The 18,341-nt window shown below is 46.5% G+C and overlaps 1 protein-coding gene across 10 annotated transcripts in view; it reads right to left on the bottom strand.

Moving 5' to 3' along the window:
- Window positions 1-11,923, bottom strand: part of CTCF (CCCTC-binding factor) — a 37,766-nt gene extending 25,843 nt beyond the window's left edge. For 4 of the 10 annotated variants that reach the window (XM_069793900.1, XM_069793896.1, XM_069793892.1 and 1 more), the window contains exons 1-3: window positions 11,747-11,923; window positions 7,327-7,472; window positions 3,080-3,192 (exon numbers count right to left, since the gene is read on the bottom strand). The gene's annotated coding sequence lies outside the window, so the exon portion shown is untranslated. The remainder of the gene's footprint in view (window positions 1-3,079; window positions 3,193-7,326; window positions 7,473-11,746) is intronic. The other 6 variants (XM_069793901.1, XM_069793898.1, XM_069793893.1 and 3 more) reach the window with 2 other exon arrangements.
- Between the last annotated feature and the right edge of the window lie 6,418 nt (window positions 11,924-18,341).

The following is an 18,341-nucleotide window of genomic DNA, read 5'->3' on the forward strand; positions in this document are numbered from 1 at the left end:
CTTCACTTGTCAAAAAAGCCTTAAACAAAAACAAGAGTATTTTAATCAGCTTTAATACTTTTCACCAGGAAGAATGAACTCATTTTACAAACTCCTTCTTGACCTCTTCTCAAACTCTTTAGCATTTACAGTTCTTACAGCCTAAAGCTCTGTATGCCTCATGTCAAATTAAGAGTGCGATGTGACATTTTAGAGCTGGTTATGCCTACTTCAGATGGCCTTCTTCTCCTGTGCTGTGGAATACCAAGTCACAAGAGCAAAGCAGCTTTTATTGTTAAAGGAGTGTAAATTAGAGCAAGTATAACCCGTTACATACTGTCAATGCAGCAAGTAACACTATCAATAAAGTAACAAAATCAGCTCTAACACAATTCTAACCTTGTTACCCCGAGGAAGAACAGCCTCAGCTCGCTGAAGAGTTGCGAAGCTAGCTTCGTTACTCTTATCAATTAAGAGCTTAAAATATTCACATTTAGAGAACTAAAATATTTACAAGACAGCACATTATTTCTCATCTGTAATCCTTTTCAGTCCTCTGTGTGCATACATGCTAAAAACCCTGGGAACAGCAAGCAACTCCACAGGAGTAATTCTCAAGCGAGGCACATATTCTTGCTGCACTCAGTGATGCAGGCCAAGCAGCGCTGAATTTCACACTAGTTCTACGCCCTTTGAATTCAAGTACTTTTTGCCCAAGTTGTTCTGTCATTTATTTAGTACAAGGCACTCAAATCTGGATTCTGGCTGCATTTTTTTCTTGGCAAGTATGTTTTTAATTTTTTTATCAGCTTCAAAGAGCACTGCTGATAAGAAGTTTGTAGGAGCTGTGGATGCTTAGTGACAGTGAGCTTTTAAAAAAGCATTTGGAATTGATCTCTTTATTTAACACTTACTCTCTAAAAACCACATATGCTATATGCATTCACTGATCAAAAAAGGGGAGGCTCAGAGGATACGTGGGGTGTGCACCACTGCTAAGGGCACATTAAGACTGCTGACGCTAGCTGCATCCTTGCCAGGTTCTGTGCCGGTGGAAGCTTGCGCACAGTGGTGGTAAGCATATAAACCAGTTACTGTTGGTAGCTAAGTTTTTATTCCTGACTTGTACCCTGGAGAAGACTACCATTTTCTAAAACTTAAAAAATTGTAAATTAACACAGAAGAGCCTTAAGACTGAAGGACTTCTCCATTCAGAAGACACTTGACGCAAACACATGAAAATGTATCATCTCAGAAGTTTCATCACTGGACAAAACACACCAGGACTCTTCAATAGAGCACACTTAATTGAATGTCCCAGAGGGAAGGAAAGCCACTCCTAACCGCCTCTACTAGAAAGACAGTCTACATCTCTTATAGTATCCAGCGTATTTTCTGGCATAAAAATACCTTGCATGATTTACATTCCAATCAGATCTTTGACATATGAGCAAGATTTCATAAGCTTGAAGGAAAACAGGGATAAGCTGGAAATTTAAGTGCTCCACAAGTCCATTTTTGAGCTTAGTACACTGACATACATGGGAAAGAGCCCATTAGAGGGCTGCCAAAACAGCAAGGTGGCTAGAGCACAAGACCTACAAGAGCAGGCTGACAGAGTCAGCTGTGAGAAGGCTAAGGGGAGATCTTGCTGCTACCTTCAACTACCTAAGGGGAGAGCAAAGAGAAGATGAAACCACACTCTTGGAGGTACACAGTAAAAGAACAAGATGCAACAGACAAGCTGCAGCAAGAATAGTGGTCAAACACTATAGAGCAGGTTGCTCAGAGATGTTGTGGAAACTCTGATCTTTCAGCTATTGAAAACATTTGCTAAACATAGCCCTAAACAACCTCATCTAACTTCAAAGCTGGCCCTGCACTGAGCCAAGGGTTGAACCAGGGTACCACAAGAAGTCCCTTCCAACCCAAATTACTTTACCATTCTTTGCACTATATAAAATGAAGGATATAATTAAACTTCAAACACAAAACAGTGAAGGTTTTTTCATCTATACAGTTATAACTACAATGCTCTTAGGACAGAGAGATTTAGGGGTCTCAGCATTAGCTTCCACATACGTTCTAGAGGACCTGGAACGCTTTTGCAAGATCTCAAACACTGACCAGTTCTTTTGTTAATGTGCAGAAGTACAGTCATTCCTGGCAATCTACTAGTGACCTGCACTTTCAGAGCAGTGAATATACAAAGCCGCCTAGTATTTAAGAGAAGAGCATTAGAAGAGCACAGGCTTAGTGTATCATTGTTTAGGAAACACAAAACCACATGTGATATGAAGTCAAAGAAGGGCTGTACAAAGACCAACATCAGACAACGCTCCTATATGAACTTCAGATAGAAAAGGTGGAAGCAGTACTACCAAGGGACCTCACTACTTTTTTTCATTTGCAGGAGACAACCCAGGCCCACAGGGAGTAAATCTAAACTAATAAAAATGTGTCTTTGAAGAAACAAGGACTACTGTGTGCTCTTTTCTCCAGAATCTTAACAAGAGGTTATATCTTGAGTGCCAGAAGGTGGTTGAAAAGGCTCCCTGGCTCCCAGCACGCGACAGCCTGTTTGAAGAGGCAGCTCTGGGACAAGAGCAAATGGTGACACATCATACCGACCAACAACTGCACTGGATCAAGTACTTCTAACCAGGGAGAACTGGACTGATAACAGAGCAGGACAAACACTCAATGCTCTTTGAATTTGGTGGAGGTGGAAAAACATCCCTAAGGATTTGTTTGCACAAGCCGCTTGAAGCAGATGTCTCCAAAAACATTACAGATGTCATGTCAGGCAAGTCAGACATCTGAATATTTGATAGTCTGCTCCATCATACTGTCATGGAAGCTGCCAAATTCTTCTTCATGTAGGTCAAAATGCTGGTAGAACAGGGAGAGGATGCAGCTGCTTCAACAGGACAAAACTATTTCCACACACACTATAGGAGCCAAGTATAAACTACGCTGGGCTCATATAATGCTCTAGTAGCTCAGAGTAGGTAGGAGTCAACAGTAGTCATTCCTGAGCAGGAAGGAGAGGAGTGCATTAATATGGAAGGTAGGCAAGGATCAAGTAATCAATGAGTACCTTTTCAGTATTCAGTATTGCCACAGGAAGCGATAAATCTCTCTTCAAAGATCAGAAATGGCAGTAAGTTATATACTCAGCAGGAATGCTGGATAACACTAACTTCTTCAATCCTCCAAAAAGAAAAGAAAAGAAAAAAGGTTTTAATAATCTGATAAGCTTTGACTGAAACTACTAGCCTTCAAAAATTTGATTTCTTTCCAACCTGTAATCTGAAAACTCCTGAAGTGCCTCTACAAGGCTCTTTTGCAGCACATACTGAGAAAGCAAAACTAAAGTTTATATTGCATCTCCACTGCAGACAGTTTAGTACATAGGAGAAAGCTACTGTTTTAAAAGGTAGTATTGTTACACTTAAGTAAATACAACCCAAAACAGGGGCATTTTTAATTCAGTAGCATTTCCTGCTTTCATTTTAAATCTCTGGATGTTAGAGGTGGTTTCAAGGCAACAGCTTTGCAAATCTAATACACAAAGACAGAGAAACTACACAAGAAGCTGAAGTAATTGGCCAAAAATCACTACTGGTTCTACAGCAGTGAAAAGCTCTTCCAGGAGCCAGTCCAGAGCAACGATGTCTCTTTCATCACTGAATAATGGGAGAATTCAATTCCCCTGACAGTGATTTTAAACATACAGCAAAGTTTACTGCTCTATTTCAAAAGAGTAAAAAATGTTTACAAATATCCAAATGCTGCCATTGTTACTTGTGGTCTCAGCTACATCTTCAGAAAGCCTCTACTTACCCCAAAATATTTTGGGACATGGTACCACAAAGGCTTAAAACAAACTCAGAGCTGCAGTTCTTCCACATCCACTTACATCCAGTTGCCCCCCACCTCTTTTTTTTTTTGGCAGGGGGTGGAACGGATGGACACACACAGGAAGCAAATTCAGCTGACCAACTCATCGCCTGGTGATGCAATATCCAGCACACAAGTGGAAGGAGATGGGGTCACAACAGCCCAATGCAAGCCAACTTAATTTTCCAGGGAAGCCATGACTTTTACTTCCCTAAATCCTTTGGTGTTATTCCCAACATAGCAAGAGCTGTAAATTCACTTGTACAGCTTTTATCAATAGGTTGGGGAAAAAAGGGAAAAAAATCCCCTTCTCCAACATGAACGTTAAAAAAAAAAATGCCCTGCAAGGACAGATCAGTGTCCATTTAGTCCAGCAGTCTGTCTCCAAAAGATCAAGCAGGAAACACTGTGTAGGGAGAGCAATCAGTCATACCTGTGGTTTACCACCCTCATCCCAGCACCCCGCCATGGGATTAGGAATCTTAGCCTTTGGACCTGCTGATACCTTTCTGCACCTACAGTGTCTCCACAGTCTCTTACCAAAACAGGTTTTCCATCAATTGTGGTGTGGTTTCCCCATTTCTTCCTCCTACAAGGTACAGGCTCACCGCAAAACTCACTGCATCTACCTGAAGAGTTGGCCTTGTGCAAGTGCTAGGAACCACACCACAGAATAGCAATCAGACTGGACACAGACTGAATTTCTGCAAAGAACACAAGTGGTAGCAGCAGAGCTACCCTATTTGCCTTCTTACAAACAGCCAGGAGAAACCAGAATTGCCAAACTCGAGCACCAGATGCTTCTGTTGAAATTACCATCCAGAGGAGCATGTAGATTGTATGCAAGTTAGCTCTTTAGCTGAGATAGTTCTCAAGCTTAAATTTCCCCGTTCCCACCTTTAACATATGTAATACACGAAAAGCACTTCTAGCTTTCAGCTATCTCCACCTCGAGATGCTTAGTCCACCATGAGGCTACTCACTGTAACAATCTGGAGAGCTCGGAAAGTATCAAACACTTGTGTCGAGTCTCCACACGTGATGCATTATCATAGATCAAAATTATTGTCTTGTTTATTCCTTCTTCCACAGGTTTACTCTCCCTAGTTTCATTCCTGATTAATTCAGTATTTTATTCAGCATCCACTTTAAAACAAGCATCAGTGCATACAAAATAATTTCACACAATACATATAAATGCAATATATAAAATATGATGCAATAAATAATTTTATATAACACATAAAATAAATAATTTTACAAAGCTGTATTTTCTGAAGTGGATTCAATAAAAATCACCCTGCTTCACCCTCACTGAGCATCTTCCATGCTATGAACTGGGAAGGAAGAACTCCTTTAGTGATACAGACTTGAGACTGGCTGGACAGCAGCACTGCTGACAAGGTCCTAGGACTACTTGGTAGACAGCAAGCTGAACACAAGCCAGCAGTGTGCCCTGGCAGCAAAGTAGTAACATGTATCCTACCAAGAGCTCACTAGTACTATAACCACAGATTAGGATTTTTCAGTCATGAGTTTGGATTAAATATATGGGACACTATTTTGACACACCTCCAATATATATCAATATCTGCTTACTTTCTCCTGTTCAGAACATTTTACTGGCTTGATCATGTTCTAGATTTCTAAGGAAAAGTCCCAAACCCATCTCTGTTCAAAAAGAGGGAAGCTGGTGAAAGAGAAGAATAGCTGCTCCCCATCTTTTTTCTTTAGCATGATGACCTACCATTTGATCACCAAGTCTGACCTCTTATGAATTACAGTTCTCTAAATGTATATGAAACAAAAGTTCAGTACCTTGCAGCTGGCTGAAGCAATTTTCAGAATTTTTTCCACAATCTTGATTCAAAGGTATTAAGAAATTAAGAAATACATGGCTGCTCTTCATATCATAATCCAATGGTTAATCACCTTCACTGTGAAAAACTTAGTCTTTTAATTGGAACATACCTGGCTACAAATTCTTGTTGTGTTTATCAGCAAGATTAAAAAAGCTCACTACTAGCCAGTATTATCTTGCCAAGGAGATATCTGAGGACTCTAATCAAGTCACCTCTCAGTTTTGCCAAGAAGCTGCACAGTAAACTCTTAATGCTTTACTGCGCTGCTTAGCTCTCCACCAAATTGGAGATTAATCCCCCTTGCAGACAGTATTTTTTTTTGTTTGCTTTTTAAGTGCTGATGTCAGAACCGTACATAGTATTTTGATAACTACTTCAACCCACCCCACACAGGCAAGAATGTATCTCTATGCATTCCATTAATGCATTTGAGAACTACATTACCTTGTCACAGCATCACCTTGGAAACTCATGTTTAAGCTGTTTATCCACTATGATTCCAAAATGCAGTTCAGGCACTCCTTTCTAGGTCACCATGTGCCTTGATTTAAATTCAGCTGAACTGCCTTGTTCCCAGGTGTATAGCTTTACATACAGCAGCCTTAGCACACATATCTGAATGGATCTACTTCACCTGACAATCATGATGGCTGCGTAAGTGCTATTTGCCTTTCCATGACCCACAGTTTTATCATGCAGAAGTTTTAAATCAACAGACATTTTGCACCAACAAAATCAGTAATGCAAACAAATTATGACAAGCAATTACCAGTTTTTGCTTAACATCCATGGAAACTATTCAGTCTCGTACACCCCCGGACTATTCTTGAACTATTCTGAACTGAATGGCATTTACTGATATTCAATACTAATTTTTATATTCCTCAACATCAAGAGAGATACCTTTAACAAAGTCAAACAACAAATTTAACATGCTCTTTTCTCCTTAAAGCCTTGTTTACTAGGATTAATTACCTACTTTTCTCTCCTAACTAAATTCTGTACTAAGAGTAAGTGGGAGAGCTGGTAATAATGTAAACTATGTATGTATTAACATCATGCAGTGCTAGTCAAATACGCAAGGTAGCTCAGGTGTCTCTGCACAGCACATTACTAGCTGCCATGTTCATCCACTCCATCTCCTTTTAATACTGATACATCAGCACTTCTCTGACCTCCTAGAATTTCCCCAGTGTTCCAAAGTGCATCAACTACATAATATTCCTTCCAATACTATAGCTAGGGATATTCCAGTGTTAAAAGTGGACAAAAAATACACTGGCAAAAGCAAACATCCCTCTCACCTCCCAATGTACTTTGATGGTGGGGTGTCTGGGCAGGTTTTTTTTGTTTTATGTTTTGTCTTGTGTTTGGGATTTTTGGGGGTTTTTGTTGTTTGGGTTTTTTTTTAAAAAAGAAAACACAACAGAGGAATTTCAGAAGCTTTCAGAACAACAACCTAATTCTAAATACCTGAAAGAGGGAGTAAGGATTACTTTGACATCCCAATTAAGGCAAGTAATATTCTTTATATAATTGGACCAAGCTACTTTCTCCTCTACTTTACAGATAGCTACTTTACCTGCTGATGTTTGAGACACATACAAGCTTCGAACCGTGATGCGTATTAAGACAAAGGTATATTTCACATTCCAAACAATCTGTGATTTGGCTTCTGTTTTTTTAGAATTTGACAATTTCAATGATGTCAACAGATATTTTTAGATTCTAGGGAAAAAAAAGAGAGGTAAAATAAGATTTTCATATAAGCTGAACTTAGTTCACAGTCTCTTTACATTTGAGTGAAGCTTTACAGTGAAAGCCATGAAGCTTTAGAAACGTCATGAGTTTGTTGCCATGGCAGAAAAATAAGACCATGCTGATAGCTGACTGACAAAACAGTATGTATTTGGGCATACTACCTGAACTACGGGGCGTAAAGAAAATACCCTGTAGTACAGCTTGCTGCACTGCTACCAGTACAGTAGCCCTCCCCTGTGTTACCTGGTCAGCATATCCTAACTGATCACTGCCCTTCTTGTGCTTTTAAATGCTTTTAAACATACCTGGCCTCACCTCTTAACATTAACTCTGTACAGCACACTGAAATCCTCAGGTAGCTGACAGCAAAAAGTGGGAGGGCTGGAAGTGAAGTGTCTCTAAATACAAACCTTTACATAAGAAATGCAACTGTAAACATCTTATGACTCACAACCTCATCTGTAGGGATAGTTAAAGAATAATTCTTCAGGAATCCATTCTATAACAGATCTCCCCTAGGTAATGTATGTTAACTGCATTGCTCTTGAGAGCTGCCTCTCTACTACTTCTGTACTTTCACCTGTTGAGAACCACATTGGAAAGATATTAAGACTTGATAAGTTTCCAAGTTTTTATAATACTAAATAAGGGAAACTTTACTTTAGCTTTAATTTATATTAGACACCAAAACCAAGTTGTTCAGTGTAGTTACCTGAATGAATCATAAAACTCCCTACCCACCTCATGTTTACTCTACTCTTCAAGGTTATTTTTGTCAATCAGAAAATACTGAGATCACTCAGCTGAGCAGCTACTATTTACTTTTCATATTAAATATGTCAAGAATAACCATGTCTCAATTCCTGAAGAATGATGGATTATTGGAGACAAGTGGGAGGAGCAGCAGAAAAGGGTGTTTTAAATGAAATTCAAATATCCTTCAGTACAAAAAAAGCAGCATCTTCAGTTACAGTCAGGACAGGACAAAGATTCTTTCTAAGTTTCAGCAAAAAAATCTGAAAAAACAAAAGCCATGTTCTGAACCATTTTTATCAGCAGTAAATATAACCTTTGAACAAAACCCCAAAGTTTCCTAGAGCTGTGTGCATCTCTAAGACCATGTAGCATTGCAGAGCAGTAGAGCTTGATACTGTACTGAAATCTCAAGGTTTAGTCCAACAAAGACTGAACTGGGCATCTGAACTAGAGCCAAATGGATGAACAGAGGTTTAAAGTTAAGCAAACAAATCAGTACAGTTCAGTAAGTTAACACAAACAAAACAACCATTGAGTCAAAGCTTTGGTTTCTCTCAGCTTCAGTGTGGAAGCTGAAGACTAGCAGTTAGTCAGTGTGTGCCTTCAGGTGTGCAGGTAGCAGCAGTGACTGTTCCTTATTACATATATTTCTAGAGCATGTACAAGCAAAGGAGGAAGCAGCATTTGTGATCCTAATGCTCTATTACTCCCTCAGGTATTCCCTCTCTGGTAAAGAAGGGGTAAGAGAAGCAAGAGCTGCCAGGATGGGTGAATCAGGGAGTTTTTATGCAAATATAGTCAATATATATATATAATGTGAAACAGCTAAGGTACAAAAATCTGTTCAGACAGAGCAGGAAGAGCTATCCAGAAGTCAGAGCTCAACACAGCTTGCTGTTAAAAGTGGTGAAGAATCTGCCAAAGTGTGAGGGATAAGGGCAAGGAATAAGCTGGCTGGCTCTTCTCAGAGAACAGATAAGTCTAATAATAAACACACACCTGACTTCCAAAAATCTTCATTAGAAAAGCAGGAGTTCTTGGACATGAAGTACTACGGGGAAGAGAAGAAATTAAGTTCCAGAGTAGGCTCTATATAGAAATTCCTAAGCAAGTTAGTAATCACATATAATTGGATTTTTCAGGTAAATGCTGAATAAACACAAGAATAACACAGGTCAGCTTCTGGCATTTTCAAGACAACAGCAATGGTACCGCATCAGGCAGGTATCAACCTGCAGCCACAAGAGCTGGTAACGATACACACAAATTAGCTACAGTTCACATTCAAGATACAGCCTGCTAATACAAAAAGCAGTTCTTGAAATAGCTCTTTCCCTCAGTAGCGCTTGCAGCCACGAGTTGCCAGCAAACTTAACACTGTAGTGATGGTTTCCCAAGCTCTGTCCGAACTGAACGAGACTTGCTGTATTATTGCAGTTGCAGGGCCACTTGAGGCTCTAGGAACTCAAGTTTCACACCTTTTTCTTGGGCATTACTGCTCAAAAATATCCCACAAAGCTTCAAGAGTATTAATGAAGCCATTCTGTGCATCCTAATAACCTTTCTCATGTATAGTATAAGTAGAGAGGACATTAAAATTGAGCTAGCCCTATATATCCAGAAGAAAAGCAAAATGGAAGTAAAAAATCTATCAACCTAAAAAAAGAAAGCATTGCTTTGCCTTTATGCTAAAACTGCTCCTTTCTTCAGTTCTAACGATGCCTTCTGCACTAAAGTAAAATGTTAGGTACATTTTAAGCTTAAGAAAGAACAGCAGCTTGAATACAATATGGAGCTATTTCTTATACCCAACGGACTCCTGCAAATTCAACAGGCTCTGCAGAAGCAGAATAAACTGGAGAACTTGAGAAAATATTTACACACTTCTTGCACCGAAACAAAAAACACATATACTGGAAGTGGTAAACAGTATTTCATATGCTTCTAATAACACCTCTGGAGTTTATTACCAGAATTCAATAACTGGCAGGAGGTGAGGAACAGCCATGCATTTATGGGGGGGGGGGGGGGGGGGGGGGGGAGAAGCCTGGGTAAAAAGTAGGAAGTCACAAACAGGAAAGCAAGCTCATTCTCACCAGCAGGCAAGTCCTAAGGATTACACTGAACAGAAAAGGATGTCTACAACATGACAAAACGACTGTATCAAAGTCATTTCACAAAGCTAAGGCAAGGCCAAATCTGATACCATATAAATACATTTACGGAAGAGATTTAAAGTTGATGTAGAGAACAAAAAGCAAACTGACTGGACAAAGAGCATGTGCGATTTCCTCTTCTACATCACAAAAAGAATCGGGTTTTGTGTCCCCCCCCCCCCCTCGCAGAACAAACCCATGCAAGAGGGGGAATAAAACCGCGTTTTGTGATGGGCTGTCGGGCTCCATCCCTAAGCAAGAGCCCGGCTGCGAAGGGTGGCCGCCCCGAAGCGTGCCTCGGGAGGCCCGCAGCCCGGACCAAGTCAAAGCAAGTGACACAACTTGTCGCAGGGTCGGTGGCAACCCAGCTGCGCCCTTATTCCCGCCTGCTCCGGACCACGCCGCGGCGGCCTTGAAGCCCCACGGGGGTCCCGGGCCCGGGCGCGACGCGGGGGTTGGGGGGGGGGGGGCAGCCGCTCTCCGGGAACGGAGCGGGGAGCGGAGGCGGGGGGGGGGGGGGGGGGGGGGAGGTTGGCGGCCGGGCAGCGCGGCGAGAGCGGGCGCCCCCCAGCCGTGCCCGCGTCCCGGTGCTGCATGGCGCTGCTCAGCCTGCCTTGCAGAGGGAGCTCGAGTCCCGCTCTGCGCCTCGCAGCGCCTCTCACTCCGCAGCACACGCCAGCGCAGCGAGGCGGCGGCCGGCAGGAGCGGGACACGCAGCCGCCGCCGCCGCCACCGCCCTGCGGTCAGGAGCCGGCCGGACACCCGAGGGAGGCCACGGGCAGCGGGCGGAGGGAACCGGGGCGAGCCCCGCAGAGGTTCGCGCGAAGACGGCGGGGGGAAGGGGAGGGGGGGCAGGGGGGGGTGGGGGAAGTGGCGGCGGCGCCGGGGCGGGTGGGGAGCGGGCCCGGCCCGGCTCGGCGGGGCGGGGAAGGCGGGGGAGGGGAGGAGGAAGGGACGGGAGGGGAAGGGAAAGGAGGGGGGGGGGCGGCCCGGCGAGCTCGCGTGGCGGGGAGGGGGCGGTAATCAGCCCCGGTGGCGCGGCGGAGGAGACAAAGGAAAGAAAATGGAGTCGGGGCCGGCGGCTCGGCGGCGGCCCGGCCGGGTGGGGACGGCGGGAAGGAAAGGCCCGGGCGGGCCCGCAGCCCAGCGCCGCGCTGTGGGGAATGGCGGCGGTGGCAGGCAGGCGCCGGCCGCGCTGGGGACGATAGAGGGAGACAAAGCCCCCTGCTTCCCCGGCGGCGGCCGCTGCGGGGCCCCAGCCGAACCGGAGCCCCATCGTGACACCTAGAGGCCGGAGAAAGCGACTGCAAACCCCCCGCCACCGCTTACCTGCGCCCGCAACCCCGCCGAGCTCGCTCCGGCCGCCGGGCCCCGCCGCCGCCCCGCGCCGCCCACGGGCCCCGCGGAGCCGCCGCGCCCCGCACGCCCCGCCGCGGCCGCCGCTAGCGCCCAGCACCAGCTCGCGGTTTAATCGCTCCACAGTCGCTTCGGACACAAAATGGCGGCGGGCGGGCGGAGTGCGCCTGCGCCAGCGCGGCTGCCGCGGCCGCCGGCCGGAGCGGGGAGGGGTGAGGGAGGAGGGAGGGACGGCGCACGGGGAAGCGGCCGCGCGGGGCAGGCTGGGAGCGGCGGGCGGGGTGGGAGGGACGGGGGCGCGAATCGCGCGCCAACTTCAAACGCGGGGCCGCGGCGTCAGCCGGCGCGCGCCTGTGCGTGCGTCGGTGCGTCACGCGTTGTGGAGGGAGGGCGGGTGGCAGTGGCAGCGGCAGCAGCGCCGCGTCCCTCAGGGGAGCCTGCTCGGGCCCTGCTGCTGGCTCTCCCGGCGTGGGAGGCAGCCCGGTGGCGGCACCGCGTGGGAGAGATCCAGGCTGGGCCGGCGGGCGCGTCGGGAGCCCCGCGGGGCTGCCGCCGCTCTGCCTCCCCAGCGCCTGGTGCCCCAGCCGCCTGGGCTCTGAGGGAGTATTGCCCTGTCACTGGCACCCCGAGCCCCAGGCACCCTCAAACACCCCCGCCCGTGGCTCTGCACACCTCCCCTAAGCTTCACAAAGCTAAAACTTACCCCTTTCACCTAAGCAAAACTTTCACACCCGCCAGAGCAGGAGGCTGTGCCTCAGCTCCAGGGGAAGGAGCTCGGGAGGAGGAGAAGGCCATGCTGAAACTTGTGCCTTCCTCCATGCTGAGGAGGTGTTCACTGGTCGAAAGATGCAAGCTTTTCTTAAGCTGGAAGTGGAGTCAATGCTGTTGTGAATAAATCACTAGGAAAGTTGTAGGGCAAATACCAACAAGTTACTGGAATGATGTGGTATTTGCCTGGTGGTTTTAAAGGACCTTGGGCTTGCCAAGCTCATAACCAACTGGGACACGCTGCTCAAGTTTGCTTCAGCACTGCAAGAATGGTGAATGTGGTGCCAGGTGTTTAGTAGGGAGCTTCTAGGGAAGTTAACAAGGTTGGGTCCTGCCCATCAGGAGTTAGATGCCACACCGTTTCCTGTCCACAACTTTCTCCCTCCACCCCCAAAAGGTGGAAACAGCCACGGCATCCATAGTGAGATGCATGAATTTATATGAGAAAGCATGGGGGCTCGCCTGTCTTTCATTTTCTGCAGTTTCCTGTGTTGCTGAATCTTCTGGGCTTAACATATTTGCTCATCTCTGGTAGTGTTGTTGCAGACCCATAGCTGATTAACAGGCAAGCTGAGAGGAGGGGAGAATTCTATGAGCTCATGCTGCACCCTCTTTGTAGTTTCTTACCATAAAAACAGGTGAAATGGAGCTAGAGTAATGGCTTAAAATATTAATAGTTCAAAAACAAGATGCATTGGAAGGAAGCTACGGTTTTTGCTCCTTTTACTCACCTACCAATCTTTGGAGGACAATAAGGCCAGGAATTCAGAGGGAAGACTAAATGTAAAGGAACCTCAACCCAAACCTCTGCGAGTAGGACTAAAGAGTTATAAAGCTGTCACAGTTGAAACTGATAATAAAATCTTGCCCCAAGTTTTTGCCTCTTGAGATGTCACTGCAGGGCAGAATAAAAGCTGTTCGACAGCCTAGGCTTTACCCCAACCTGCTTAGCAAGTGACAACACCATCAGACAAACATAGCATACATTAACGTGTGTAAACTGTGCCTTAAATCCTAGTCTGAATAATGCTTATGTCTTGTTAAGCTGTGTCGTGGAGAAGGGTCTGCCAGGCTGCTGCTCTGTGAGGAGGGAGTTGCGCTGAGAGGTGGTGGTGAGTGAGAAGATCAGCTCCTGACCCTGCTTCACTGGTTTCTCCTGCCTAAGCTCTCCCAGTCCTTGCAAAGAAGCAGGGCACTGGTGGCAGTGCCGTGGGCTGTGTTGTGAGCACCGATACTCTTTCTGGGGCTGTTGACAACCGAGACCAAGTTCCCTTCTGAGGATTATGACACCAGGCTGAGTCCATTAATTCGTTACAGCAGGGGAACTGTAGCTTACCAAGCGGCCGGAGGGGACGAGCTGTGTTGAGTCATGAGGATGTAGCTCTGTTTCTTCAGCCTTGGCTGAAGGAGAAAAAAATTAGTTACAAAGCAATGGTGAAAAGTGACCATTAATTATGAGAGGTGACAGGGTGTAGCCCACAACCATAACCTCTGGGGTCTTCACTGCATGAGAAATTTGAAGCATAGAAATAGGATATCCTGAGTTGGAAGGAACCCATGAGGATCTTCGAGTCCAACTCCTCTTGGACTATCAGAATCTTTGTTAAAATCCAAAAAACCCCACATCCATTGCCTTCCCTTCATCCACTAGACAGGTTGGTGTAAAAGGAAATTAAGTCAATACAGCATGAAGAGTCTGCTAAGAACATTTCTGGGGAAGTGAGATTCTGTAGTGTGAATTTTTAAAAAATCATTTACATTTATTCTAAGCTGTCAACTCATCAGTTCCCATGCTGTAATTTTTGGGAGAGTGGCGTATCTTTCACGTGTAGCCATGAATCCTGCTTTAAGCTCAAAAATTCGTTCAGGCACGAATCAAAATGGAGAGGAGCACTGGCTATATGTAAAATTGCTTCTTATGCTCCTTTAAATACTCACCCAGGGCTGGGACTGCTAATGATTCCCTCTGCCTTTTGTTTGTAGCCATCTTATGACAAATGGTCACTTGTCTTTTGTAGTAGGAATGTTGCTGCTTAGGAAACAGAAGTTGTTCTGGCAAACACCTATTCCTGGACTTCTGCCAGAAGTGTCCCAGACCATCTACCAGCATGTGCTGGGGGTCTGACCTATTGATCTTGTGTTTCTCACTTGGAGGAGCTTTTGAGCTGATTTGCAGAGGATTCAAGCCCCCAGCTTCAGTCCTGATTGTGGGTGCTCCTCAAAAGCAGCCTCCGAGCCTGTCCAAATTAGACACCCAGAGGCAGATGCTCCTTCTAGAAAAGTTGCCTGAGCGAGGCCTTTCCCAGAGACACTTTGCCCATGAACAGAACGGCAAGAACTGAAGCTGCAGAGCTCCTGACTGCCTTGCCGAGGCCCCGGGTGAGCTCACCCCTCTTGTTCCCTGCTCTTCCTAGCTCCGTGCTTCCACCACCCTCATGCTGTACAAGCCCTCAGGAGTCACCACCCCTCTCCTCACTCAGCTCTAAGGAAGACATTAGTTGAGTTTGAGAGCCAGCATTAAATTAAGTTCTGGAGACTGCCTGGAGCACACTTTGGTCTCTGTATGAAATTAGGCCCCAGCTGTCACCCTAGGCGTGGTCCTTGGAGAACAAGCCTGTATGTATGTGCCTGACAGCCCTGCGAGGAACACGTCAATGATCATGAGGAGGTTGTTGCCATGCTGTGGTTCAATGCAGACCACTTAGCTGTTTGAATCATTTCTAAGTGCCCTAGTGAATGCCTTGGAAACATGATTTCATGCAAGCCTGGGATAAGGTGAGAGGTCCAACTCAGGCTGCTCAGAGTTTGGAGACTGCCAAACTACAACCCCCTAAAAATGACGTGGCATTGAGATTTAAGTCATATCTTACACGAGGGCTGATCAGAGCTTGTGGCACTCCAAAGTGGCAGTGTCTGCTTGGGGTCATTCTGGCTGGTGGGTGCTTTTGGTGAGGACCACAACCCATATCCTGCGCAGCTCGACCAGCTCTGATGCTGTCCAAGAGGAGGGTACGTTGGCTGATCAGTTATTTTGTGCTGATGATCTGCAGGGGCTCCTCAGGACACTAACCTGAGACCAGCAGGTAAAAAACAATACTGCAAAGTGCTCCAGAATCTATATGCACCTCTTTAATTAAAAGGAAAACAGCAGTAAATGGGGGAAAAGGAACATCATTCCAAAGCCAGAGCACATGGGTAATGTAACCGTGACACAGACACCCTCCCACGGGCTGCAGCTCCTACAAGAAAAGCAAGTAGCTGCAACAGTCGTCGGTGCTGCTGAGCACAAGCACGTCCATATGAGAGGGAGATGTTTTAAGCGCTGACACAGATTTGGCTGGCAAATGTGGTGCTGGCACACTGTCTCCTTTGAATTAGCAAACACACTGCCGCAAAACGTGCTCTGTGGTGCTGTGTCCGTCCCTGTGTGCTGTGAGAGCGGCTCCCAGGGAGCTCACTCCATGAAGCGGTGCGGTTCCTGCACAAGGGCTGGAGATGTTAAGTCCCAGAGGGAAAAGCTGAGTCCCCTGCCTCCTTTCAAACAGCTGGGTCTTGTGATGGTTGTCCTACTCCGCCCCAGCCCTCAAATAAAAAAAACCAAGCAGGATGCAAACTGCAGTGAATGTTTTGAGTGCTGTCCAAAAAACAAGACTTTTTTTTTTTTAAAGTTTATTCCAGTTAAAATGGCAATCCTGCAATTCCAGGTGACCTGGCAGTGTCTGTGGGGCAGAGGTCCTTGGCAATGCTGGCATAGACCCATTCAGAGGAAGGGGCTGGGCAGTAGATTCCTAAATTAATCTGTTTGGGGTTTTTTCCTCAAATGTTCTTAAAGCCACATAAGTAATGAGATTATTCCTTGCAGTTCCAAGAGCAGAGTCATTTTGTCCTGACCTGCAGCTCCCTGCCTGCCGTGACAGAAGGCTGCTTTCCTGCTCTGATCTCTCTATAGCCAAGGTGTAGCTTATCTTGGAAGGTGGTATTGTGCTGCAGGGATGGGGCTAGGTTTCAGCAGGGTAAGAACACCCACGTAGGTGAGTGAATTGAATTCGTGGCTTTGGCCACTGGGGCACTGGGCTGGTTTTACTTCCAGGAGTTATTCAGGGGGGAAAAAGAAACCAAAACAAACATCTAAGATGTCTGGGCCACTTTCCACCTCTCAGGTGCTCTTGTCCACAGTTGTATGTGCTAGCTGGGACTCACATCCCACATCTCTTGCTGCCGACAGCTGATGGTGTGATGCAGTGCTTCAGGAGAAACACTGTGTCCCTCCCGGGGCTTGTCCAACCTTCAAAGCAGGTGGCGGAAGGCTAAGCGAGCAGGGATGCAGCAAAGTGTCCCTTGGTTACCCCCTTCCTGCAATCCTATCTGCAGATAAAACCGCATCCAAAAGTGGTTATGCTAAGGCAGTGTCCCATCTGGGACTCCCCATGCACCACGACATGCTATGCCATGCGTGGCATTCTGCCTGAGCCAGCCCAAAAAGCTCTGCTCCAGTGAGGAAAAAGGACATGGAGGCTGTAACCTGCTGGGACTTGCTTAGAAACCCCGGGAAGCACTGATGGACAGATACTGCTTGGCCTGGAGGCCATAAAGCCCCAGCTCTGCCAGTGCTGCCAGTGCCCATGCAATTGCTGCCTGCTCCGGCATGGGTGGCTGGCAGCACCACGGGACAGTGCCGTGGCAGTCCCTGCCTCTGCTGCCTTTTGGGACATCTTTGTTGCTCTAACCTACTCCCCTCCCAGGACCATAAGGGCCACTAAGATGATTAAGGGATTGGAGCAGCTGTCATATAAGAAGAGGCTGAGAGAGCTGGGACTGTTTAGCTTGGAAAAATGAAGGCTGGGGGGGATTCTTATCCATGTCTATTAATACCTGGCGGGGGGTGAAGAAGACAGAGGCAGATGCTCCTGAGTGGTGCCCAATGAAAGACCAAGCACCAAACTGAAACTGAAGTACAGGGATTCAAGTTAAATTTCAGAAAAGTTTTTTCTGTGAGGATGGTCAAGCACTGGCACAGATTGGCCAGAGAGGTTTTGGCATCTCCATCCTTGGAGGTACTCAAAACCCAACCAGATGTGGTCCTGAGCTCTAGCTGACCCTGCTCTGAGCATCGGGGAATGGATGAGCATTTCCAAAGATCCCTTCCCACCTCAACTATTCTGAGTCTCTGATCTGTTGTGGCTCAGTGATGAGACCCGCACCAAGAGGTGCCAAATATTTATGGGAATGGGCTTGAAAAACCAGTTCAGCTGGGTGAGCTCTGTCCCCAGCTCCCTGGACCTCTGCTTGGGGTCAGGTGCCATGGTGTGTTCCCACCACAGGTACAGAAGATTTGCCAGACCCAGCAGCCAAAGTCTGGTAACATCTCAGCAACTCTTGCAAAGCTCAGGGAAGTTGGAAACTCCTTCCACTGCTAAAAAGGAGAGACCTGCTCACCTTTTGGTGAAACCAAAGGCCACCATGGGAGCAGTATTGATCCTCAGCTTTCCAAGCACCTGAGAAACACACAGCTGAGCCCATCTTTGTCCCTCAGTCCAGAAGCTTTCCTCCACACATTTATAAAGACAACATTAGAAATGGCATTTAAAGCCCTCCAGCAACAGCATCCCTGGAAGGTAGGACAGCGAGGCATGCTGTGGGACCGGGCAGTGCCACACACGGCCAGGGCAATCTTCTCTGCCCCAGTTGTGCCAAGCCAGGAGGCCCAAGACTTCTGTGCCCTGTGCTAGGTGACAGGTACCTGCTCCCCTGCACACCTGGCCATGAAAGGCACCCAGCAGCCCCACATGCTGGCTCAGGC

This window comes from Haliaeetus albicilla, chromosome 10 (assembly GCF_947461875.1).
Source record: "Haliaeetus albicilla chromosome 10, bHalAlb1.1, whole genome shotgun sequence".
In the NCBI taxonomy this organism is placed as follows: Eukaryota; Metazoa; Chordata; class Aves; order Accipitriformes; family Accipitridae; genus Haliaeetus; species Haliaeetus albicilla.